The 24,667-nt window shown below is 45.9% G+C and overlaps 1 protein-coding gene and 1 non-coding gene across 2 annotated transcripts in view; both read left to right on the top strand.

Annotated features, from left to right (window-relative positions):
- Positions 1-24,667, top strand: part of ZBTB7C (zinc finger and BTB domain containing 7C) — a 110,359-nt gene that overhangs the window by 13,905 nt on the left and 71,787 nt on the right. The gene's annotated exons all lie outside the window — the stretch shown is intronic.
- Positions 23,601-23,671, top strand: TRNASTOP-UCA (transfer RNA opal suppressor (anticodon UCA)). Its single transcript has one exon. It is a non-coding gene; the product is annotated as a tRNA-Sec (tRNA).

A 24,667-nucleotide genomic window follows, 5' to 3' on the forward strand; every position in this document is an offset into this window, starting at 1 on the left:
TGGCCTTTAGCCTTTGATCCTGCCCTTGTCAGAAGCCTTCATCCCGAGGTCTTGGGACCATCTAGCTACCATCCCCAAGACCCCTCCGTCACTGTGCCACGAGGATCCTGTGGCCCTCACATGGTTAGGACCCCTGGTAGCTGGTCTTGGTTGGCCAGGACTGCAGCGGGCATGCAGATTAAACCCCACCCCTGCCCCCCACTGGCTCATCTCCATAATGATTAATTTGGCCAATAATATGACAAACAATAATCTAATAAAAACAGATGAGAAAGTTAATTAACAACAGACCACCATGGTTCTCCAAGGTGGTTGGTTGCATTTTCCTTGGCTCGGGGGCTGTGGTGCAGATTATCTTCCAGCACGTGCTTTGGCTTCTGTTGAAGGTCTATATTGCCCAGTGGCTCCTAACACATTCACATGGGGCACCCCTCCCCACCTCTTCCCATCCTAGGCTTGCCCGAGGGTCTCAGACAGGATGACAGTCTGCAGGCTTTGCTCAGCTTTCATCAGCCCTGCAGAACTCAACATGACAACATAAAGGTCACCACGCCCCAGAGTCACTGATACCAATTAAAGGACCCAATGTGCCTGGAGAGTCAGGCAGACAGGGTCCAGCCTGTGATCCCCAGGCTGGGGGGTAATGATCACAGGCAGCTTGGCCTTAATTGGCATTTTTCCTGGCTGCCTAAGCCCTGCAGGAAAGAAGCCATCAAACTGTTCCCAGGGTACATCACCTCCTGTCCTTCAGGGACCCCAGAGCTGGGCGTCAGACACAAAATACAAGGAAAACAACCCTTCATTTTAATAAACAGAGTATGATATATATGTGTTGTGTTTTACACATTAATTAATAAAAACATATAGAATAATGCTTAAGGAGAGCCGTAGGTCCTGGGGTGGTGCAAAGGGTTTGCTCTCAGTTACTAGCCAAAAGGTTGGAGGTTTGAATCTACTTGGCAGTGCCACAGAAGAAAGGCCTGGAAGTCTGCTTCTCTAGGGATGCATCCTTGCAGCACTTATATCTATACCCATCATTCTTAGAGCCTAACTGCAGAATCAACCCTGAATTTTGTCAGGTGAGTCATGTTTGGTATTTTATTCTCCATTTCTCAAAGTCGAGTTTTCTGGGAAGCCAACAAGGAGACAGAGTTTGAGTGCAGGGTGTTTGTGAGGGAGTGCCCTCAAGGTCCACGCCTGCACAAGGGAGGGGAGGGGGCAGGAGCAGCAGAGAGAGAGACTTCCATGTTGTAGGCCCAGCAGCTCCAGCCAACCCCATGGGGCCTTTGGAGCTAAAGTGGCCCCTCAGATCTGTCCCACGCTGGGCCATCACGGCCAGGCCTTTATATAGCCTCCACCTTGCTCAGTCATTGCATGTAGGTGGCTCTAGGCAAGGTGGCTGTCTGCAGGCAGGTGATCCTGAAGGGGCTGACTGCTGAGAATTGACCACCGCCCATGCTCCTTGCAGCTGGAGCCACCAGCCCTTCTTGGAGCGGGAGCTGACAGTGCATTTCTCTGCCCTCCGCAGTGTACGTATGGCCCATCCTTCTCATTGGTTTGCAGACCTCATGAACAGGAAGTATAGCCTATACTCCTCTCCCTGCCCCCTCACACCCCCCTAGCATGCACCTAATCACATCATTAAAAAAAAAAATTTTTTTTAAAGTTGCCATGAAGTCGGAGACTCATGGCTAACCTATGTACATCACAGTAGAACTGCACTCCATTGGGTTTTCATGACTGTGACCTTTTGGAAACAGATAACCAGAACTTTCTTTTGAGGCACTTCTGGGTGGGTTCCAACTGCCAACCCTTCAGTTGGTAGCTGAGTGCTTAACTGTTTGTGCCACCCAAGGACTCCATCATCAGTACTTATAAAGCAGAGCGTGGTCCATATTGAGGGATAGTCACAGGCATCAAGCTGGCTGGAGGTGTCTGTGCCTCAGGGCAGATGACCCAGGCCCCACAGCTGCCAGGAGGGAGATGACACAGCTCAGGGTGTCAACCCTCTGAACAGAGCCCACCCACCCCCAGCCCCATGGATCTGTACCCCTCCTACTATAGGGAGTCAAGGTCCAGGAAAGAATATTCCAGCTTCATTGGAGTGGGAGTTAGGGTTCTGAGTTACATAGGCTGCCTCCATCTTGTCTGTTCATCATTCATTCATTCATTCGTTTATTGAGCACCTACACACAAGGGCGTGAGCTGCTCGCCTCCCTTGTGGGATGGACTTCATTTGCAGCTGGACAGGAACCTTGGGCTGTGAAAATTTCCCCACACTTGGATTGTCCACCCCCTACTCCACCCCTTGCACTTTGCTGCCTATTTCAGATATTTCACCAGAGTGTGTTGGTAACGTAGTAAGTCAGCCTAATCCCTCTTATCCCAGCCCTCCTGGCCCAGACTGCTCTAGGCCTTCTTCTAGAATCAGCAGTAACCACATGGCACTGTGGGCTTAAAGGCACCGCTGGCTTAGACACGGGAACTTCCATGTGGGCAGGATGGGTTATATAGCCCCCGCACTCCACCCCACACACGCCCTGCTCCAGCATCCATCTGCCTATGAAATAAATACAAAACAACAACCACTACATCTTCACAACCAGAGAAGGGAAAAAATAGAAGCAAAAAATTAGTAACAACCAGTGTGCCCCAAAATAGGAGAATGGCAGTAACAATTGTCAACCCTCCACTCAATTAAATATTGTATACCATATCCAGAAAAACGCAGGCGTGGTATAGCAACATGGACACGGTTTAAATGAAGACAAGACAGAATGAGAATTGTGCCACTCATCCCGCTGTGCTTCCAGGCACTATACCAGCCTTGCCGGGGGTCTGCGTGGATTCTAGTCTCCATGGTCTCTGGTACAACACCAGTGGCCAAATCCGAGCTCAGCTTGCCTGGCTGCAGGGCCCTGGCACCTCTACCCCGGCACGTGCAAAAAGCCTTCCGTCATTGCTGGAAGCTGCCGGGAATAAAGCATCTCACTGGACGTCAGGCACAGGTCATGCTCCTGCCCCCCATCTGTGTGTCTGCTGCTGCCTCCCCCAGGCCACCGTGAGCCCTCAGGACACCAAAGCTACACTGTGCCCAGCAGAGCCCTATCGCTCTTCCTACACTCTGCTTTGTCATCTGGGCCTGGCTGTCCCACAGTGCTCAGCCTCTCTTCTGAGCCCTTATTTCAGACTCACACCTGCTTCCCAGACCAGGTGGGGCTCATGCCATAAGTCTTGCTGTCTTTCTCCCGCCTATCCCCGGCCTGCACCACAAGCTCTCTTTCATTCAGTCCAGAAGCTTCCATGCGAATTAATGCCTAACAGTTCCACACACAGCTAAATCCAGAATTTCATTTATGCTAGGGGGACTCCTACTAGCAGCATCTTTGTTGCAAGCACATATAATGGGGTGCATTGGGGTGCAGGCGCCAAGGGAACTCAGAAAGGGAAATACAAGTACTAAGTGTGATGAGTGTGCATTTTTAAAAATTTACCCTTTAATATTGTGATACAATAAATATATATATATTTTTAAAGGAACATTAAGCTGGCTTTAAAAAGGGAAAGAGGGTTGTAGAAGGTTTAAGATACACAGCAAGAGCAGCTGTGTATGCTGAGTAGGGGGAGGTGGTGCCTCCACTCTTGTTGACAGAGGAGGGGTGTAAGCTGACTGTGAAGACATAAACACATGATGCCTTCGAGTTGCTTATTTCATTATAACGCCATCAGATGGGTGGTCCACTTCCTCTTTCTCCCCCATCCACCATTCCTGCCTGGATCTCTGTCTTTGAGGGACAACTTTCATTTAACTGAGGTAGAAGATGGGAGGACCAGTCCTCATGGGCATGGCCTCACAGGAAGTGTAGGGTCGGGTAAGGAAGTGGCTGCCTTCTCCTAAGAACAGCAATGGGAGGGTCCCACCTGCCGCCTGCAGCCATGCTCCTTCCTTTATGGAGCTGGTGCTCCAGAGCGGAAGTATGAAAATTCACTGTGTTCCACCCCAGTGTCCTCTGCAGGTGAGACAGGAAAGGCCCAGGACTCAGATTGTTTGTGCACAATGCAGGTCACTGAGTTCAGTCTCCAGATTAATCATTGGATGAATTGAGGAGGAGGTTGGGGCTCCAGCATAGGGTGAGTTTGAGTCTTTTCTGCTTCCCGCTTTCCCTCCTCTGCAGCATCTAGTCCTGCAGCCTGTCCTGACAACCCTAGTTCTAACACGCATCCTGGACCTGACCACTTCTCCCCACCTCCACTGCCACCTCCAGTGGGCAAGCCTCCTCCAGCTATTCCTAAACTCTGCCTCCCACACATTCCTTCCCCAGAACCCTCTTTTGAAACAAAATAGGCTCTGTCATCCCCCTGCTTCAAACTTATCAATGGTTCCCCATTGTAATTAGTTTGAATTCCAAACCTCCTTACTGTGACCTAAGGCTTGCTATTCAGAATGTGGTCCATGGACCAGCATCTTGGACCCCCCTGAGGGCTTATTGGAAGTACCCAGTCTCAGGCCCCACCCCAGACCTACTGAATCAAAATCCTTCAGCTGTCTGCACGTGAAAGTTTGGGAAGCTAGCCTGAGGGACCCTCTGAGATCTACCCTACCTCTTCCCTTTGGCTTCCTTTAGGACCAAAATGAGGCCACACTGCAGACTCAGAAGGCTGTCTCTGAGGCCCCGACTAAAGTAGCCTCCCTAAGTCACATGCCATTCCATTTTTCTGTTTTATTTTCTCTAGCGAGCTCACCACCATCTGAGACCATCATCTATGGTTTATGTGTTTATTGTATGTCTTCCCCCTAAAATATAAGCTTCATGAGGGCAGGCCCTGGTAATCCTGCTCACCACCCATCCTCAGAGCCTATAATAGTCCCTGGAGGGACCCAGTCAAAGCAACACACATTTACCGGGCATCTATGATGGGCCTGTGCTAGGTGCCTGGGCCCACCACAAGTTATGGTTTGGCTGCGAAGACCCACCTGTCACCTGTAAAAATTCAGAAGGTAGGAGCTAAATACCGTACTGTGAGAAATACCTCCATTCCCTGAAGTTCTCTTGGTTGGAAGATGAGAAGGAAAGGGATGTTTGGTGGTTTCATGGAAGGAATGCCTGGAACGTAGGTTTTCCAAGAATGTCGGCTGGCAGTGATAATGAGGATGTTGGCCCGGGTGGGGCTTGTGGTGATGTTCCGGCTCTTTTCACACCTAGTGGAGGAAATTAATCAATCTTTGCAGATTAAAATCAGGTGGCAGCGTTCTTCATCTCCACCTGGAGGGAAACAAGGCAATGGATGGAGAATACCCTTTCGTCTAGAGCAGTGGCTCACAAAGGGTGCTCCCTTGGCCAGCGGCATCAGCATCACCCGGAAAAGTATGAGGCATGCGAATAATTGGACCCCATCCCAGAACTACTGAATCTGAGACTCTGGGGAGGGGCCCAGCAATCTGTGGTTTAACAAGACCTCCAGGGGATTACGGTGCATGCTCGAGTGAGAGGCTGACATGACAAAAATCAAAACACTGCTTTAAGTTATAAAATAATACATGCATTATAGAAAATTTGGAAAATCAAAAAAGTGCAAAGGAGATTAAGTCATCAGTAACCTCACTGCTCCGAAATAGCCCCAATTAATGCTATTGATATTCTAGTGTATCTTCTTGCAACCTTTTTCTAAGCATGATAAATTAATTTTTTTTAACTTTACAAAATTGGTATTTTTTTTCCATCCTTTGATTTTTAATAAATTTATGTCTTTGTTTTTAAGGTGTGTCTCTTGTAGACAGCATATTGATGGATCCTGTTTTTTTTTTAATCCATTCTATCACTGTCTCTTTATGGGTGCATTTAGGCTGTTTATGTTCAGTGTAATTAATTGTTGTCATTTTGTAGTGCCTGTTTTTGTGGTGCTGACGATTTCTTTGTTCCTCTTACTCTCCTGTGCTGAGTTCCTTTTGTTTGTGGATTTTTTTTTTTTTATTTCTTTTGTTTTTGTAGATTTTGTTTTTACTGAGACTTTCTGTTTTTCTTCTTCATTTTGATGAGTACATTTGTTAACTTTCTTTGTGGTTACCTTGAATTTACCCTTATCTTCCTAGGTTTGAACCAGTCTATTGTTACTTGGTATCACCTTGCCTTCCCCTCCATTAGAAAGTTCTAAACCTACACCGTTTGTTCCCTTTTATTGTTCTGATGTTGTTGTCATTTGCAGACTAACCTCTCTGGTTCCCTGTTATAAATCTTTGGTTTTGAATAGTTGTTGAGAGTTCATTTCCTAGGTCAGTATCTGACTGGTGCGATCTTGTGTCCTAGAATTCAGGCTGTTACCTGATGTTGTTTGTTCTCAAAGTGAAAAATTCCCTTTAATTATTCTTGTAAGTTTGGTTTGGTTTTTACATATTCTCTTAATTTCTGTTTATCTGGAAGTGTCCTAATTTCTATTTGAACAAGAGTTTTGCAGGATATGTTATTCTTGGTTGATAATTTTTTTCTTTCAAGGTTTTATATATGTCATCCCATAGCCTTATTGCCTGCATGGTTTCTGCCGAGTAATCAGAGCTTAGTCTTATTGTTTCCTCTCTGTATGTGACTTTTTGTTTTTCTCGAGCTGCCCTCAGGATTCTTTCTTTGTCCTCGGTTTTAGTGAGTGTGATTATGATATGCCTTGGTGATTTTCTTTTGGGGTCTATCCTAAATGGAGTTCGTTGAGCTTCTTGGATGGTCAGCTTTTCATCTTTCATGATATTGGGGAAGTTTTCTGTCAGCAATTCTTCAGTGATCCTCTCTGTGTTTTCCGTTTTCTCCCCCCTGTTCTGGAACTCCGATCACTTGCAAATTTTTGCTTTTGATTGTATCCCACATAATTCTCAGGATTTCTTCATTTTTCTTTGTTCTTTTTTCTGATTTTTCCTCAAAGTTGTAGCCAAGTGTTTGTTTTCAATTTCGCTGATCCTGTCTTCCATCATTTCAAACCTATTCCTCAGCCCTTCTGTGACACTGTCCGTTTCTGAAATCTTGCTGTGTATCTTTCGGATTTCTAATTTTTTTTTTTTTTTGGTATGATTTCTAGTTGTGAATTTATTTTAGCATTTTGTTCCAGTATTATTTTCCTGAATTCTTCCATTTTTTTGTCTGTATTTTCCATGAATTTGTCTATTCTTTCCTCATTTTTGCCTGCTTTTTGCTTCAACTCTTGGACAACTCTGAATATTAGAGATTTGAATTCCCTATCAGGTAGTTCTAGTGCCTTTTCTTCTACTGGAAAGTCATCTGGTATTTTATTTTGGATGCCTACTGGAACCATCTTGTCCTGTTTTTGTATAAGTTTTGATATTGTCTGCTGTCTTCGGGACATTCAGTGGTTATTTTCTTCATTTATTTACAAAATTGGGATTCTGTTAGACATTATGCTGGTGGGAAGGGCCAGAATAGGAAATAGGAGCATTTCCTAACCATTCATAGAAAATCTCATTTTAATGTACTTTGAGAGCTATCCAGTTTTTCCTAATATAATACCAGAATGAACATTATTTTCTTAGAATAAAATGCTAGAAGAACTAGTCAAAGACTAAATGTTTTAGGTCTCTTGATGAACTTCTTTACTTCTTTTTTAACTTCTTTAAAAAAGGTTTTAAAAAAGTGTGTGTATTTGTAACATGTATGATCAAAAAAGTTAATATTTTAATTTACCCCTATAAAAAGAACAACTGTAAACCTTAAGACATAGGCATACATCTTGATAGCATAAAAGGGAAAGAAGGAACTGAAGTTCACAAAAGTGGAATTACATAGGGTAAATGACCAAACCACATATTAGAAAATGATGAACCTCATTACTAATCAAAAAATGCAAGTTAAAGCTCCAAGATACAATTTTTTTGCTTATCAATTTCACAAAGCTTTGTAAAAGTTAGACTAGCCCGTGCTGGCAAGCAAAAACCCAAACCCAAACTCATTGCCATCAAATCGATGCTGACTCATAGCAACCCTATAGGATGGAGTAGAACTGCCTCACAGGATTTCCAAGGCTGTAAATCTTTTTTTTTTTTTTCCCATACAAAAATGTATACATACATTGTTATGTGACTCTAATTGCTCTCCCCATACTGTGACAACACACTCCTCCTTTTCCCCCTGATTCCCATGTCCATTCAACCAGCTCCTAACCCTCTCTGCCTTCCCATCTCACCTCCAGACAGAAGCTGCCTGTTTAGTTTCTTGTATCTATTTGAGCCAAGAGGCACACTCCTCACAAGTATCACTTTATGTCCCACAGTCCAGTCCAATCTCTGTCTGAAGAGTTGGCCTTGGAAATTGTTTTAGTCCTGGGCTGATAGAGAATCCAGGGGCCATGCTTTCCAGGGTTCCTCCAGTCTCAGTCAGACCATTAAAGTCTGGTCTTCTTACTAGAATTTGACTTCTGCACCCCACCTTTCTCCTGCTCCATCAGGGACTCTGTTGTATTCCCTGTCAGGGCGGTCATTGGTGGTAGTCAGGCACCATCTAGTTCTTGTGGTCTCAGGCTGATGGAGTCTCTGGTTTATGTGGCCCCTTCTGTCTCTTGGGCTAATACTTTCCTTGTGTCTTTGGTGTTCTTCATTCTCCTTTACTCCAGGGGGTTGGGACCAACTGATGCATCTTAGATGGCTACTTGCAAGCTTTTAAGACCCCAGACGCCAAGGCTGTAAATCTTTATAGAGCAGACTGCCACATCTTTCTTACTTAGAGGAGCTGGTGGGTTCAAACCACTCACCTTTCAGTTAGCAACTGAGTACTTAACCACTGTGCAACCAAGGCTCCTTGCTGGCAAGCAAAGGTGCTGTGAAATGAATATTCCCACCCATCACTTCTGGAAGGAATGTAAATTGATGCCACCTTTCTGGAGAGCAGTTTGGTGTATTTTACAAAAGATTCCTTCTACTTGGATATTTCATTATATGTCTTAATGTCTTCATCCACAGATTAATATTTTGTGAGGTGGAATGAGCTAGTGTTTTTGTCTCTGTTGTATAGTAAGAAGAGCTAACCCCAATGGCCCAGGTACTGTTCTGAGTGCTTCATGTGTATTAACTCATTGAGCCTTCACAACCATCCAGTGAGGGAGGGGCAATTTGTTTTCATTTTCTAGATAAAAAAGTGAGGCCCAGAGATGTTAAATAACTTGCTAGAGTCATAGCTGGGAAGTGGCTGAGCTAGGATTTGAACCCTTGGAGTCTATCTCTAACACCAATGCTCTTAACCTCTATGACAGGATGTCTCTTGATGCTGTGGAAACTGAGGGACAGAGGTTAAATGACCTGCCTGAGCCATCCAAGAATGGAAGATCTTCTGTTGTCTATTAGCTCAGCATTCATTCTTCCTTCTTCGTTATCCTCCTCTTTCTCACCTCACCTGGGTGCTAGTCATTGGCATCCCAAGGTAAATTAAACTCAGTTCAGCCCTCCAGAAGCTCACAGTCCACAGGAGAGGTAGCATGAGGGAAGCTGAAACAGAGCTTCTGCGCTTGAGCTGAGTCTCCCCCACCCCCACCCTGGAGATAAGACACTAGGGAGTAGCATTTGTGCTGTGTTGTATCTGGGTGTAGGGGATTGGGTTGACTGGTTTTTTGGGTTTTTTTACATTTTTATATTTAATGTACATTTGATATGTGCAAAAAAAATCTGCAATATATATGTAGGTTTTGAAGAATAATGATCAAATAAACTCCTGTGAACCCATTTCCTAGTTTAAGAAATAGAACGTGACCAAAAGTATTAAAGCTCCTTTGTCTCCCTCCATGTCATCCTCCTCCCATTCTCCCAGAAATAGTCATTATCCTGAATTTTATGTGTATCATCCTCTTGTTTTTCCTTATAGTCTTACCACTTACATGTTGTTGTTAGGTGCTGCCCCATAGAGGTTTCTAGGCTGTGATCTTTACAGGAACAAATTCCCAGGTCTTTCTCCCACAGAGCTGCTGGATAAGTTTGAACCATCAACCATTTGGTTAGTAGCCAAGCGCTTAACCGTTGTGCCACCAGGGCTCCTTATCACTTATATACCCGTTAAAAACCCATTGCCCTCGAGTTGATTCCAACTCATAGCGACCATATTGGACAGAGTAGAACTGCCCCCATAGGGTTTCCAAGGCTCTAACCTTTACGGAGGCAGACTGCCACATCTTTCTCCCACGGAGCGGCTGGTGAACCACCAACCCTTTGGTTAGCAGCCAAGTGCTTAACCACTGCGCTACCAGGGCTTCTTTACCACTTATATTAGAGAAAAACCATTGCCATTGTGTTAACTCCAACTCATAGCTACCCACTTATATAGGACTCTAAAAATTTATTGGTAGTTTTGCCAGTATTTGAACTTTACATAAATGAACTCAAGCTATTTTTATTCTTCTGCAACTTGCTTTTCTCACTAAATAATGTGTTTCTATAATTCATCCATGTTGATGCAACTAGCTGAGTACTCATTAAAAAACCCATCACCATAGAGTCGATTCCGACTCATAGCCACAGTACAGGATAGAGAGCTACCCCACAGGGCTTCCAGGGAGCAGCTGGTGGATTCAAACTGCAGACCTTTTGATTAGCAGCCAAGCTCTTAACCACTGTAGCACCAGAACTGTGAATAGACCACAAGCTATTGATCTGTTTTTTGGTCAGTGATGTTATAGTTGCTTTTACGGTTTTTGCTATTAGAAACCATGCCTCCATGGACAGTCGTTACATGTCTTCCAGAGCACATGTCCAGGAGTTTATCTGTGCTCTACATCTAGGAGTGGGATTGCCAGGTCAGAGGGTATGTGCATGTTCAGCTTCATAAAATAATGCCAACTTGTTTTCCAAAGTGGTTGTCCCAGTTTTCACTCTCCAAGCCTTCTCTCAGTCCCCAATTGCCTTACAACTTCACCAGTAGTGTTGGATATTTCCTTGAGCTTCCTTTCTGCCCTCTATTTCCTACCACTTGTAAGTTTATATCCATGCCCACCTATAAGTTTATCATACTGTGGTGGCTTGTATACAGGTCGCTGTGATGCTGGAAGATATGCCACTGGTATTTCAAATACTAGCAGGTTTCAGTGGAGCTTCCAGACTAAGACAGACTAGGAAAAAGGGCCTGGTGATCTCCTTCTGAAAACTAGCTAGTGTAAACCTTATGGATAACAAACAATGGGCTCAAACATACCAAGGATTGTGAGGGTGGCGCAGGACCAGGCAAAATTTTGTTGTGTTGTACATAAGGTCACTATGAGTTGGCGCTGACTCATTGGCAACTAACAACAACAGGCCACCTATATGAGATCAATCCCAGTTTTATGATTATTGCTGTTATGGACAGAACTACTGCCTCTAGGATTGCCAAGTGACCCCAGATTTCAAAAGCGTTTGAAAGAGCCTTTCATGGTACAGTTCAACTCTCATTTTACAGACAAGCAGATGGAGACCCAGAGTGAAGGGTCCAGGTCCCTGCTCCTGTGTGTTTGCACCAACCACCATGGGTTAGTGTGCAGCCTGCTTCCTAGTGGTGCCTTGCTGATGGTGGGTCAAGAGCACACCTTCTACAGCTAGCAAGTCTGGATTACGGATGTAGCTGGGACCAATGTTAATCCACCACAAGCCAAAAAGTGCCTTGAGACCAAATCTGTGTCAAGGGCCGGTTTTGAGCTCAGGATGAGTTCACTGTTTGCACATGTGCTGTTCCTGAGACCCTGCAAGAAATACTAGAGGTGTGGGTTTGCAGGGCTTTCCCCTTGACTTTGACCCAATGAAAATCGGGACACCCTAGGCCAGAAGGCAGCCTCGGATGAGGATGAGTGGTCTGGGCCAGGAGGGGCCTCTCCTGCCCCTTTCCTGCCAGCCCTGATGGAGGAGTTACAGGGGAGGGGCTTCAGCCCAAGGTGGTTCAGAAACAAATTTAGCTCCTCTTGTCCCTTTTTTGAGCTTATCTTCTTTGCCTCCTGTTTGGCTTTTCCAATAACTAAGTGTGATGGTTCTGCCTTGTGTCTATGGGAGTTTTGCTGTTTTGTGTACATGCGTAGCCGTAAGAATTGAGGCAGATCAGGGAGTAGTATCCCCATACACCAGATAAGAAAACTGAGGCTCACAGGGGATTACTGTGGTTAGTTGGTGTCACAGACAAGTCTCCTGTGCCATTTTCCTGTCCGTGATAAAATGCCCAGTCATTGGACAGTAAGAAGGACACCTTCAAGGATTCCTTAAGAAATAGTCACCCTACTCCACAACCCCAATATTACATTTTGTATAAATACAGAACTTACATAATTTGTTGGATTTGGTTTGTTTTTTATTGAGCACGTGAAATGTGCTAGGGTCCATGAGAGGCACTGAGGATAAGATATGAATACGGCACAGGGTTGGCCAGAAGTATTGGTCAACCGGGGGTGCGGGAGACAGACACTGAAACCCACACTCAGTTTAGGGAGGAAAGGGGGCACAGAAGAGGGAGTGTTTTCTCGCGCCTCTGATGATCAGTGATCCAGCACCTGTCAGAACGCATCCAGCAGTAGGCTGGTTTGCTCCAAAGGCAGTGCATGCTGCCCTTGGCACATGTCTAATTGTTAGAAAGTCATTGTCACAAACCCAAATAGAACCTCCACACCACACACTCATTGATCGCACTTCTGTCCACTGGAGCCATGGAATAGGCCTAAATGTCTCTCCTACGTGACAGTCCCGTCGGATGCCTAAAAACAGCTACTCCTCCATGCCCTCCTCCAGGTTTGCCATCCACCATCCTCCCAGGATGTGGTCCTGGTCACCCATCCTGGACCCCCTTCTTGGGCTCTCCTTTTCAAACAAGCCCTCCCCAGAACAGGGTCGGCCAGCAGGGGTAGAGTACAGCATCAGTGGCCAGGCAGGTGGGCAGCACACAGAAAGAATGGCTGCTTGGCTTGATGTAGCAATTCTCCGCACTGCCCTGGAGGAGAAAGACATTCAGAATGGTGTACTCCAGGAAGGCAAAATGATGAAGCGAAGTAAATCTCAGGGGTACTGACAGAAAAAGAGTGCTTAAGAATTGTAATTAATAATTTGACGCCGACAATGAGCCTGACAACGAGGAGCCGCCTTGTGTGATTGTTTCATGGATTCTGCCTTATTATAAGCCTCGTAACTTAAGCCTTCCTGTAGATGTACTAATTAGGTAATTAGCTCCCTAAAGATTGTGCCTCTTAAAAACGCGGAGCAGGCGGGATAAGAGGTGCCAACAAAGGAGAGACTTTTAGAGTGCTGCTTTTCAAAGCAGGTGTGGGACAGGGCAGGGTCAGGGCAGACAGCAAATACAACTGTGGTCAAGGAAGCCACAGGGGTCCTTAATGAGAATGTGCCACCCTCTGATCCGTGTGGCATAGGACTGTGATGAGCCCCAAGGAAAACCCAAAGCCATGTAAAATACTCGCAAAAAGTGGTTGCTTCCATCCCTGTGAGAAACCAAAAACCAAACCCGTTGCCGTCGAGTCAATTCCGACTTATAGTGACCCTATAGGACAGGGTAGAACTGCCACATAGGGCTTCTAACGAGCTGCTAGTGGATTCGAACTACTGACCTTTTGGTTAGCAGCCAAGCTCTTAACTGCTGCGCCACCAGGGCTCTGTCCCTGTGAGAAGACAACACTAATACCCATGGGTGATGATGATAGTGAATTCAATAAAGCGGTATATAAAATAGAAAAGATCACCAGGCTAAAGTTAAGGATTCATGGTCTCTACCACTAACTACCTTCCCATAGACCTGTGGTCAAGTAACTTCATTGTTCTGTGCCTCAGTTTCCTCGTCTGTAAAATGGGGCCATCTTTCCAGGCTGCAGTTTCACTTGGCGGAGTGGTCTTTGCATGTCTGTGCCCCTTCCGCACCTCAGGTTTCTCTGAGGACCATGTCTCCTGCTTGTTGGGTGCATGGAACCCCAGGAATGAGTGGAAACCAGGCTCCCTGAGTCTGGGGGTAAGGTCGAGAAGTGGAGAAGGTGGCTGCTGGTGGGTGAGTCACTCGTTAATACATCAGCAAAAGAAGGCGCTTCTTTTTTCTTTTTAAAAATATAGTATTTTTTTTCCTTTTAATAAATAATGTTTATTTGTGTCCATTTCTAACAGTAATACATACTCATTATAGACCATTTAGAAAACATACACCCACAGCCCTTGTCCAGCGCCTCCTCTCCCATCCTTCATCCCCAGGCCCCTGCCAACAACCTCGTTTATCATGTGCTGTATTTCCTCCCACTCATCTTTCTATGTATGGTTTTGTGTGTTTGTTTGTAGCTACACGTTGATGACTGTACTGTTTATAGTTTTTCATCCTGCTTTTTCACTTAGCTTCATAAGCATTTTCAAGTTATAAGCTTTTCATAAGCATCGTTTTTGATGGCGGAAGTCACCTGGATCCTTCCAAACCTAGAAAGGAAAGCGATGCTAGGAGGACACAAGCTCCAAGTGTTAAAACTGGGAAAACCGAGGGCGGAGGCAGGGCTGTGCTGGATGGGGTCCCTCTACTCTGGGCTCAGTGCTTGGTGTTCCCTTGTCCTTTACCTCTTCTCCCTGGGTCTCCATTAGGCCGTTGATGGGGACCACTACTCCTCCACAGTCAGAACTACGTGGTCTTTCTCTCTTTCCTCTTCCCTCTCCAAGCTCTTCTTCGCCAGGAAGCCTCCCTACTCCAGAACCCTCTGAAAAATGTCTCCTGCCAGGGCTTTGTCTATATCGCTCGCTGGCCCTCCCCCACACTTTTTTATATAGCGTCTCAGGGACATTCAGCAGCTTTAACAATTCACTGATCCCACCTCACGGAGCAAGTTCACAATCACTGAGAGCAGAAAGGTGGGACAAGGCATGGAGCAGGACAAAGGACAGTGGAAGGAAGGCCCTGAAAACCCTAGCCACAGAGCTCAGTCTCAACCAGGACACTTTGCCATTTAGACCACACAATAACCAGTAACCAAACCAGTTGCCACCAAGTCAGTCCTGACTCATGGTGGCCCCATGTGTGTCAGGGTAGAGCTGTGCTCCACAGGGTTTTCAGTGGCTGATTTTTCAGAAGTAGATCACCAGGCATTTCTTCCAAGGTGCCTCTGGGTGAACTTGACCCTCCAACTTTTTGATTAGCAGCCAAGCATGTTAACCATTTGCACCGTTCAGTCAGGGCTCCGTAAATATAGCTTAGAAAACAAAATGCCTGCATTTCCCCCAGTGCATCAGTCAGTCTGGGAGTTCATTTTGAGCATCTCTTGAGGAAAGCTGACTGCACTTTGCACCTGCTGACCTACCTGCTCATCTTGCTATTCATACCCAAGGGTCTTTTAACTTACTGACATTTACGAGTGGTTGACCCTGGTAGAGAGAAGAGAGAGCACGCGGCAGAGAGTCTGGAAACCTGAGGTTTGGCCAACTGTCACTGACTCAGTGTGTGCAAGTCCTGTCCCCTTTCTGAGCCTCAGTTTCCCCAACTATAAGGTGGGGCATTAGATGAGCCTTGAGGTCCATCCAGCTCTGACTTTCTCTGAATCTCCCTCTCCCAGTTCTCAGGCTGTGGAATCATTCCTCTTATGTGTGTTCTGTTCCCTCCAACTCAACATTTCTGCCTCACCAGCTAGCCTCCTTGTAGGTCTCCTATCTCTGCTCTGCAAGGTTTCCCCCGACTGTTTCATATTTCCCACTTCCTACACTAGGCTTCCCCTCCATGAGACAACTCTAGACCCTGGAGTTCTGTAATCCCTCCATAATAGGATGCTGCTGTTCCTGGACACTTCACCCCTAAGGACACCCAGCTGCCCCCTCCCCCAGTTGGAAGGCACATGGGCTCTGGAGTCAGACACTTGTGACTGTAAGCAAGTAACTTTACTTTACCGACCTCAGATAACCACTCAAAGGAATGACTCTCTAATGGTGGAATTTTGGTGCTCTGGCAAATATTTGTGTGGGGAGGGGTTTGTCTTGATGAAGGGAGAAGGAAGAGTTGTCATTTCGCTGGGCATAAAATCCTAAGGAACCTCTGACTTCCTTTTAAGAGCGAAAAAGGGCCAGGCTAAGGGAATCAGCTCTACCATTGCAGGTAGCACTGGTTCTGTTTTGTAATTTGCCCTTTATTTCCCTGGACACCTGTGGTTCCAAAAGTTTCATATCAGCACCTGAGCCAAATTTATGCCTGAGATCTAGTGATAATCACAGACTCTGTCCTTATTTGAAAAGGACCTCCCGGGGCGAGGTGGGGAGAAGCCCTAGTGGCACAACAGTTACAGCCAACCAAAAGGTTGGCAGTTCAAACCCACCTAGTGGCTCTGCCAGAGAAAGACCTGGCGATCTGCTTCCGTAAAGGTTACAGCCAAGAAAACCCTATGGGGCTTTTCTACTCTGTCGCATGGGGTCGCTGAGTCAACTCAACGGCACCTAACAACAACAATGGGTGAGGAGGCATTGTCCAGGCAGATCCTCCCACGTCGGGTACGTGACTCGCCGCCTGGGAGCGCTCCAGTGGCCACAGCTTGGCCAGTCCTGTCCACTGCCCAGTGCTCCCTGCTCAAGCGGCAGGTTCTCTGGGACTGAGGCACCGCCTCTCGCCTCTGGGCTCCGCCCAACTGCACTTATTTCCAGAAACATCTCCCAGCTCCCCTATCCTTCCTGGCCACGGAGAGGTGTTGGCCACCCCCAGGAATCTTCTCCCAGAGCCTGCTGTGCGAACTTCTCCTGGCCTTGCTGTATCAGCGCCTCCCTGCTGCACACCACCCCCCCGCCCCCACACACATATACACTGATTTTTCTCTCCCTTCCTCACCTCGGCCCCCCTCCTACCTCTCCTCTCTCCTCCCTTCCTTCTCGCCCCCACCCCGTCCCCTTTGTCCCCTCTCCTACCCCTCCTCTCCCTAGTCCCCTCTTCCTTGGCTCCCTCCCCTTCTATTCTCCTCCCCTCCTCCTGAGCTGTCCTCCCTCCCAGCCTCCCCTTCTGACTCCTCCTCCACCCTTATTCTCTCCAAGGTCCCCTCCCGCCCCTGCCCCCCATCCTCATCCCTTTGGTAAACGTTGCATCCTGATATTTAAATCTGCACCGTTTCCTGGTTCAGCTGAGGCTCTGATGCCAATTATATCACCTTCATCCTGGCAAACAGACAATTTCAGGCAGTCTGACGCTCACTGGGCCCGCTTTATATAACCGTTTCCTCTCCTCCTCCCTGTGCCCCTCCCTGGGCACCCCCCACATCCCTACAGTTTGGCTGTGGGAAGCCAGAAAGTTCCCACCCCACTCCTGCTCCAGATCCCCCTTTTCCCTCCCACCCCTTCCCTGGTTCTCCTAATGCCAGGGTGGTTTGGTTCCAAACTGGTCGGTCTCTTGGTGAAGGAGCCAGAATACCCATCTCTGCAGTTTGCCTAGGGGATATTTTTTAGCAGCTTTATTGAGGTATACTGACATATAATGAACTGCCTGTGTTTAAAGTGTGCAGTTTGATAGGTTTTGACAAAGGTATACACCCATGAAATCATCACAGTCAAGATAGTGAACGTATCCATCATGCCCTAAATTTACCTCATGCCCCTTTGTAGTCCCACCGTCCTCATACCTCTCTCCATGGGGGGAATATTTTTAAATGCATTTCCCATTTAAGGTTTTTAGTTCCTTGCTAATCCCATCTTCTCTTCCCTTCACTAATCCTCTCTCACTGTAACAGGGTTTGTTGTTGCTGTTGTTGGGTGCCATGGAGTCAATTCCGACTCATAGCAACCCCATATGACAGAGTAGAACTGCCTCATAGGGTTTTCTAGGCTGTAATCTTTACAGAAACAGATCATCAGGTCTTTTCTCCCTAGGAGCCACTGGATAGGTTCGAGCCACCAACCTTTCAGTTAGAAGTCAAGCCCTTAACTGTTGTGCCTCCAGAGCTCCTTGTAACAGGGTTTAGGACCTTTGTTTCTCATTACAGCTGCCACTCTTGGCCTTACTCGCCTTGCACGGCTGCCTGCCACCTACAGATCTGTCTGGCGTTCTTTGCATTCAATATTGACCTCATCTTTTTTTTTTGCCACTTTTCAGAATGCAAGCTCCCTAGGGGTGAAGGAGCTTTTCAGGTGCTTTCTGAAGGGACTGGAGGGGAGACACTGAAGCCTGGGAAAGGCTAGAAGAGCTGGAGCCAGAATCATTCAGCCCACACGGTGTGGTGTGGGGACTGCCACCAGTGCCAGGGTGGATGCCAGGAGCAGGCAGCGTCCTGCCGCCTCAGTCCCTGCCCTGCGTCCACCTGGCTTGCGTGCATCAGCATTGCCATTCAAATGTGAAAGAGTCCTCGTTTTTCCATAGCCTGGTTCAGGCCACAGAATGTTATCAGGATTTTCAGTAGTAGTAGGAAGAGGAGTCATCCCTGGGTGGTGCAAACAATTAAGGGCTGGACTATTAGCCAAAACGTTGGTGCTTCGAACTTACCCGGACGGACCTCAGAAGACAGGACTGGCGATCTGCTTCTGAAAGGTCACAGCCTTGAAAACCCTATGGAACAATTCTGCTCTGCACACATGGGGTTGCCATGACTCAGAACTGACTAACAACAATAGGAGTAGTATAGTAGTATTTAGTTCTAAAATAGGAGACCATAGAAAGCATATTCCGATTGAATTCTTAATTCTTTAATTAAGGTTTAGAGTTGTGGAGGAAAACACAAGATGGCAGGCAGTGGTATGCTGGTGCTGGCTCGTATGAGCTTGTGAACATGAGAGCAGGTTGTTAAATTTTAGAAATTTTGCAAACTAGATGTTCAACACAGCCATCGTTGAAATCAGCTGTGCTGCGAGTATTTACACCATGGCAATCAGCATGTTCTACACACTAGCTTTTTTTTTTTTTTCTTTTTCTGGAGAGCCAGTTGTTAAACTTTTACCAGCACACCACTGATTAGGGCTAGAAGAAACCTTCGAAAACCAACCCCCGCATGGGCAATAGCACCACTGCTACCCCCCTCCCTAGAACAATTCCTCCTCAGGGCATTTGGAAAGTATGTGCAGGGGACATGTTTGGAGTTGTTACACCACTGGGGGTGAGGGTGTACTGCTGGTGTTAAGTGGACCAGGGGCCTGGATACTAAATGTTCTGCAATGTCCAGCACAGTCCCAGATGCCCAAAAATTGTCCCACTGGAGATGCAGTAGTGCCTCTGTGGAGCAACACTGAGATCCTTGGCCAAGCTCCTGGCTTTATAAATGAGGTTCAGTCAAAGCATATCAGGCACCACGTGTGAGGTTACAAAGAAGATGAATGACACTAGGCTCTGCCTTCCAGCGGGCCTGAAATCACTTGGCTTTCAGAGGTCTGCAGTGGGTACCCGAGCCAACGTGGCCTGTATCCTAAATTCCATTCCTGAGGCTTCCCATGTCAGCAGAATCAGGGGCTAAAAGGGAGGGCTTGTCTTCTGAGGAGAGGACAGAAGTGAAGAGGGTGGGAACGCACAGCCTCTGCAAACTACTCTGGACACAGTTTAGCCCTGTGGGAGGGAACTGTTCTGTTGAAACACAGCTCCTACCAAGCCGCAGAGACATTTATCAATGGGTTCTTGCCACGGTAAGCACTCTGGGAGTTTGGCTTTAGGAAAGGTCAGTGCTGAATTATCCTGATGGGTGTGGGCTCTTCTTATATAAGGCCCACACCCAGCCAGCTGCCTTGCACTCAAGGGCTTGCCTGCCTAAACCCTGGGAGGCACTGCAGGTGTGCCCTGGCATTGCTCAAGCACCCACGCCCTGCTGGGCCGACTCCCATTCTTTGTACCCCTTCATGTCCCACCTGGGGAATGGACCACCCAGGGAAGCCTGAAGCTGGCTGCCATTGGAAGACTGACTGAGAAGAGCTTTTAGGTCTCTATGTTGTTTGCTTCTCTTGCGTCCTCAAAGAAAATAACAATAAGAACAACAACAGAATCTTCTATTACAACTAACAATTACCAAATACCTTCCACATGCCAAGCACTGCTGGGACTTTATACATAAATATATATGTATACACACCCATATACATATATGGAGCCCTGGTGGCAAAGTGGTTAAGAGCTCAGCTGCTAACCAAAAAGTCAGCCATTTGAATCCACCAGCCACTCCTTGGAAACTCTATAGACCAGTTCTACTCTGTCCTATAGGGTCCCTATGAGTTGGAATCGACTCGACAGCAATAAGTTTATATATACGTATATGTATATATGTTTTATATGTATGTATAATACATACATATATATATATATATTTATATTAAATCAGTACCATCAAATGGTTTCCCACTCATGGTGTCCTCATGTGTGTCAGAGTAGAACTGTGCTCCATAGGGTTTTTAATGGCTAGTTTTTCAGAAGTAGATCACCAGGCCTTTTTTCTGAGGCACCTCTGAATGACCTTGTACCTCCAAACTTTTGGTTAGCAGCCAAGTGTGTTAACCATTTGCACCACCCAGGGACTCAATATTATATATGTATCAGCTCTTTTGAGATATAATTCACATACCATACAATTCACCCATTTAAAGCATGCAGTGGTTTTTAGGATATTTATAGTGTTGTATAGTCATCACCACAATCAATTTTGGATTATTTTCATCACCCCAGAAAGAAACCCCATACCTATTAAGAGTCACTCCTCATTTCCTCTCAACTTCGCCCATTCCCTGGCAACTACTAATCTACTTTCTGTCTCTCTGGATTTTCCTATTCGGGACATTTCATATGAATTGAATCATACAATATGTGGCCCTTTGTGACTAGCTTCTTTCACTTAGCGTGTTTTCAATGTTCATCCATGTTGTAGTGTATGTCAGTACTTCATTCCTTTTTATTGCTGAATAATATTCCATTGTATGAATATGCAGGAAACCCTGGTGGCATAGTGGTCAAGAGTTATGGCTGCTAACCAAAAGGTCAGCAGTTCGAATTCCACCAGGCACTCCTTGGAAACTCCATGGGGCAGTTCTACTTTGTCGTATAGGGTCGCTATGAGTCGGAATTGACTCAACGGCAACAAGTTTTTTTTTGTTGTTGTTGTTTTTTTTCTGGTATGAATATGCCACATTTTGTTTATTCATTCATCAGTTGACAGACATTTTTGGGGTCTTATGAATAATGCTGCTATAAATATTCATGTACAGGTTTTTATGGAGATGTATGTTTTCATTTCTCTTGAGTGTATACGTAGGAGTGGAATTGCTGGTCATATGGTAACTCTACCTTGTATATATTTTTACCAGTCGCCCAGTTTGCCAAGGTAGCTATCATTATCCCCATTTTACAGATGAAGGACACAAGAAGTAAAGAAATCGCTCAAGACCACTCAGTAAGAGGGTTGCTCAGGCTGGATTTAAACCCATGTTCGTTCATGTGATGCCCTCCTGTCCTACAACATGCCTGCTACTCTAGGTCAGAAGCTTCTGAATTCTGGCAGCCTTCTCTTCTTTCAACTCGGTAACTCATGATCCTTTCGTCTCTGTGAGAGGACTTGGTTGCTGATGTTGTCTAGGTCGCTTTTCTCTGAATCTTTGTCTTCCTGGTGGGGCCAGATCTGGGTGGTATTGTGACCGTGCGCAGAGAATGGACTCATGTCCCTTTCTGGAAGTGTGCTTTTCTGACCTTGTAAGTCTTCTCTGGTCTGTGACCCACTAGGACACCAACATTTCTTTCTACTATATTTACATACAGCCAGGTCTGCCCTGTCTTATATGTGCCTTTTCCTGCCTTTCCTCTTTATAAATTTAATCCTCTGGATTGGATTCTGGTAAAATTTAAAACCAAACAAGAGTGCTGTGAATTATTTTAGAAAGGCCACCATCCCTTCTCCATAAGCCATCTATGTGTTTTTTGCAAAACTGGTTGACAGTTCTGTGTGAGGTATAAAAGCAGTGCAGCCCTGGGCCCTCAAGTTGTTTCTCCCTTCCTGCCTTCATCCCCCACCCTGAGACATTGCTCTCCTTTGATGCAAACCCTGTTACTTAGGTCATCCTCACATGCTATTTTCCTGTGGGTTTTTTTCTTTTTTTTTGGTCTCTTTGTGTGTGTGTGTATGGTAAATATATATGTAACAAAATATTTGCATTTCACCATTCTTTACATGTACAATTCAGCAACATTGTGTTCATCATGTTGTGCAACCATCACCGTTAACCATTTCCAGATTTTTCCATCACCCTTAACAGAAGCTCAGTGTCTCCCTAAGCAATGATTCCCCTTTCCTTCTCCCTCCCGGCTGCCCCTGGGAACCACTAATGAACTTAGGTTTGTATACACTAGCCTATTCTAAATACTTCATATAAGTGGAATCATACAATATTTTTCCCTGCTTTTGGTAACCATTCTGGGTTGTATCTTCTTTCTCCAAAAGAGAAAGATTAGCTCGTTCTTCCAGCCAGTGTTTATTGAGCATCTCCCAGGCTGGAGCACCTTTTCTGCCTTTACTAATTAATGCATATCATTTTGATGATGAGGTGACAACTGTGATTCCAGTTTCCTGTGGTTGCCTTTTGCTCTCCTACTGTTTGAAAATTGATTTGGGGATGATCTTCTTCAGTGTCAGAAGTTGTCTTTTAAAGGTTAACCTCTTAATTGTCTTCTTTTTTCAAAATAAAGGCTACATATTGACAAGTTTCCTATTTGAGGAGGATCTTTTGGTATTAGACACATCCCAGACAGGCAGGCGGCTGGTGGTTACCAGGAACTTCCATGGCCACAGAAGTGGGTCCACAGGGGAGCTGGTGGGGGGGTGGAGGCAGCTACTCCCAGATAACCTGGTTTAGTAGGGGATTTGTGAGTACATTTGCCAGGTCATGTAGTGCTCAGCTGAATTAGGAGTGAGAGGTTGGTTGGTTATATACATCAAATATGTGCTGAGCCCATGTCTACAATGTGCCCCACTCTGGGTGGTAGGCACTTACACACCCTGTGACCTTGAACAAATTACTTAACTGCTCTCTGCCGTGGTTTCCTCATCTGTACTATGAGGATAATATTAGTAGCTACTTTACAGGGTTGTTGTGAGTATTAAATGAATTAATACATGTAAACTGCTTAGAGCAGTGCCTGGCACAAAGTAAGTGTGCAATAAGGGGTTGGTTACTTGGAAAATCAAAGCCTAAATCTGCACTGTCCAATGTGGTAGCCATGAGCCACATCTGCTATTGAGTACTTGAAATGTGGCTGGTCTGATTGGAGGTGTGCTGTAAATGTTGCTATGAGTCGGAATCGACTTGATGGCAATGAGTTTTGTTTTGTTTTTTGTTTTTTTTTTGATAAGTGTAAGAACTTAATATGAAAAAAATTGTAAAAATCTCATTAATCATTTTTTAAAATACTAATTACATGTTGAAACAATATTTTGGCTATATTGGGTTACATAAAATATATTGTTAAATTTCCCTTTTTACATTTTTTAATGTGCCTACTAGAAACTTTAAAACCACATGTGACTCACATTTGTGGCTCATATTAAATTTCTAGTGGGCAGTATTTACCTCGACCGGTAAAAAGTAACAAACAATGATTGTTAAAATCTTGAGCATTAAATCTGAGAATATCAAGTGTAGAATCAGATGCTGCTCTGAAAAGGCCTGTTGTGGGAGACCAGAGGAAGGAGAGATAGAGCTGGTTTAAGATGGTGAAATGAGGCCGGTGGTGGTTCAGTGGTAGAATTCTTGCCTTCAGTGCAGGAGACCCAGGTTGGATTCCTGGCCAGTGTACCTCATGTGCCGCCACCACCCATCATCTATCAGTGGAGGCTTATGTGTAGCTGTGATGCTGAGCAGTCTCTGGGTGGTGCAAACAGTTAAACACTCAACTACTAGCTGAAAGATTGACGGTATGAACCCACCCAGAGACACCTGGGAAGATAGACCTGGCGATCTGCTTCAGAAAGCTCACGGCCTTGAAACCCCTATGAAGCAGTTTTACCCTGCATACGTAGGGTTGCCATGAGTTGGAATTGACTCGACAGCAACTAACAGCAACAACATGATGCTAAGCAGGTTTCAGTAGAGCTTCCAGACTAAGACTGACTAGAAAAAAAAGGCCTGGTGATCTGCTTCTGAAAATCAACCAATGAAAACCCTATGGATCACAACAATTGGATTCACAACCAATCCTGGGAATGGCGCAAGACCAGGCAGCACGTTATTCCATTGTGCATGGGGTTGCCATGAGTCAGGGGCCGACTAGAGAGCGCTAGCAGCAACAACAGAGATGGTGAGGGGAGGCTTCCAGGAGGCCAGGATCTGGGCTGGGCCTGAGGTCTGGCTCCCTCCCCAGACAGCAAGGAGGAGCTTATAGGGGAGGGCCTCCTGGGCCAAGAACAGGGTACACAAAAGGGGGCATGAGATCAGAAATACAGGCCAGAATGCCCTGCAACCCACCCCCCTTGTCCAGGGCTGGGACAGCAATTTCAGTCTCCACAGAAGGACCCGCCTCCCTCTCAGGCTCCCAGACTCACTCATCTGCATCCACCTTCCAGGGCTCAGGCTTGATTTGTGACCTTGTTTTCCTAAGGCATGCTTGCCTCCCCCTCCCCCGTCCCCCAGGGGGTTGCTTCAGCCTCCCTTACCAAACCCTGCGACAAGAAATGAGGCCCCCCTTATTAAAATAATGTAATGTCTAACTAAAATAGAAACCCCAGATAACAGTTTTTGATGTTTTAATGACTGGGCTCATTAGACAGACTTCCCACTTAAAGTGTCTGTCTA

The sequence above is a fragment of the Trichechus manatus genome, unplaced genomic scaffold, assembly GCF_000243295.1.
Source record: "Trichechus manatus latirostris isolate Lorelei unplaced genomic scaffold, TriManLat1.0 scaffold00272, whole genome shotgun sequence".
NCBI lineage: Eukaryota > Metazoa > Chordata > Mammalia > Sirenia > Trichechidae > Trichechus > Trichechus manatus.